The 2409-nt window shown below is 49.2% G+C and overlaps 1 pseudogene; it reads left to right on the forward strand.

Moving 5' to 3' along the window:
* Positions 1-1137: 1137 nt before the first annotated feature.
* Positions 1138-2109, forward strand: LOC137154682 (olfactory receptor 11L1-like; annotated as a pseudogene).
* The last annotated feature ends 300 nt before the right edge of the window (positions 2110-2409 follow it).

The raw sequence follows: 2409 nt of genomic DNA on the forward strand, positions 1-2409 counted from the left end.
AAGTCCCACACGGAGCTCATGACAAAGGAGGGAATTCAACCAACGTCTGGCAAGTCTAAAGTGAGCTCTTCAAACACTGGAGCATCCTTGATTTCTCTTTCACCTTCCCTCTGTGAAGCGCACAAGGCTTTACTTTTCTTTCTAGCACTGACCTCGCCGGGGTGCCAAGGGGGTGAGCGAGATGATGTGGGGCAATGGAGCTGATATTTTCTGTTGTGCTGGATGCTAGGGGAGGAGACACTGGCCATAAGCTGGCTTGGCAGAATTCATGGGTGGAGGGGGGCTGGCTGCACTTTTGGGGACTAATTTGTGTTATTTTTTTCTTCAATTTTTAACAATTTCAATTTTTACATCTGCAGGAAATTTGGCAGGGGGCAGGGTTGGTGTCAGGGTTAGGGCAGTGCTGACAGCAGGGCTGCAGAGGAATCCCAGCTGTGACCCGGGAGATACAGGTGCCTCCCTGCAGGGCCGAGAGGTCTTTAAGACCTGGCTTGGCAAAGTCCTGGCTTGGATGATTTAGTTGGGGTCAGTCCTATTTTGAGCAGAGGGTTAGACTAGAGACCTCCTGATGTCCCTTCCAACCTGAACCTTCTAGGATTCAATCACCTGTTTTTCCTTACAATTCACTTGCAGCTTCCTGCCCCCAGCACACTCCCCCACTGCAATTCCCAGCTATATTTGCTTGGTTTGTTTCTTTGTTGTGGCTTCCCCTCGAATGTAAAATTGTGACCCATTTCAGCCGTGGCACTCCAGCCTGTCTTGTTCTGCTTATAGACACTAGGCAGTGATAGATGTGACTATTTGAAGCGCTAGTTATCTAGTCTGTCCCCTATATCTGTCTGCACTGCTCTGCCTCAATCCCATCACCATAGTATTTGTGTTCTTGGTGCTGTCTTCCAGGATACTGCACAGGTTTTCAGAGAGTCACGTTTTGTTGAACCTGAAGTCTGCCCAAATAGGAAATCTGTCCCAGGGATCAATAGAGATGGCATTTCCCTTCCCCAGCCTCCATTCAGCACTCAGCTATTGTTCTGGTAGCCAGCAAAGGGAGACCATGAAAACAATGTTGACATGTTATGGAGTGAATGTTGTTTGTTTATATCACAGAGTGAATTTCTTTCTCCTAGACACACCCCGATGGCGGCCACAGAACAGGGAAATCAAACATCCATCACAGAATTCGTCCTCCTGGGATTTGGGATCCTTCCTAAACTGCAAATCCTTCTCTTCCTGCTGTTTGTAGTGATCTACATCGCAACCATGGCTGGGAACATCCTCACCATGGTGCTAGTTGTCACTGCTCAGCACCTCCACACCCCCATGTACTTCTTCCTGGGGAACTTGTCCTGCCTGGAGACTTGCCACACCTCCACCATCCTGCCTAGGCTGCTGGCCAGTCTCCTGACTGGGGACAGAACCATCTCAGTCAGTGGGTGCATCACACAATTATATTTCTTTGCTTCTCTGGTAGGTACAGAATGCCTGCTCCTATCGGTGATGTCTTACGATAGGTATTTAGCCATAGTCAAACCACTTCACTATGCAGCCCGTATGAGTGGCAGGGCTTGCTTCCAACTTGCAGCTGGCTCTTGGGTAGGCAGCTTCCTAGCTAACAGCATAACAGCGTTGTTGATATCACAGTTAACTTTCTGTGGCCGCAATAGCATTGACCATTTCTTCTGCGATCTTATCCCCCTTGTAAAACTCTCCTGCAATGACCCTCAGTGAGTGGAAACGTTGGCTGTCACACTCAGCTTCCCTTTTTTTCTGGTCCCATTCCTAGTGACCATGATGTCCTACATCTCCATCATCGCCACCATCCTGAAAATCCCTTCCACCACTGGGCGGCAAAAGGCCTTTTCCACCTGCTCCTCCCACCTCATCGTGGTGACCCTTTATTATGGAACTCTGATGGTTGTCTACATGTTCCCCACAGCCCACATGCTGAGGGACTGCAAAACCGTTCTCTCTGTCATCTACACAGTCCTGACTCCCCTAGTCAATCCCCTCATCTACAGTCTGAGAAACAAAGAGGTCAAGGAGGCCCTGAGGAAAGCTTGCAGGAAATGCATGTTTGGACAATGCGAGCCAATCAGTTGCCTTAGGTAAAGTAGCTGTGCCAGAAGCTGGTTTTGGGCCAGAACTGAAGTCTGCTGTAGACCAAGATTGTATTTACATTAGTGTCACTGGGCTGTGTCATGCTCTTAGAGTCACAGCCAGGCGTGGAAGTGGAGACGGACAGACCTCTTGGAACCTGTGACCCATTCTTGTTAGGGCCTTTATCAGATGCCACAGCTGGGTGTGACTGGGCTGGTGGGACATTTAAACTAGTGGCTGCTCAGAGTTCAGCCAGTGATGGGGGATTGTGCTCAGTGAGACGGTGCAGGGAAAACAGACTCTGCTATATAT

This window comes from Emydura macquarii, unplaced genomic scaffold (genome assembly GCF_026122565.2).
Source record: "Emydura macquarii macquarii isolate MOO-44397 ecotype Brisbane River unplaced genomic scaffold, CSIRO-AGI_Emac_v2 contig_1267, whole genome shotgun sequence".
Classification (NCBI taxonomy): domain Eukaryota; kingdom Metazoa; phylum Chordata; order Testudines; family Chelidae; genus Emydura; species Emydura macquarii.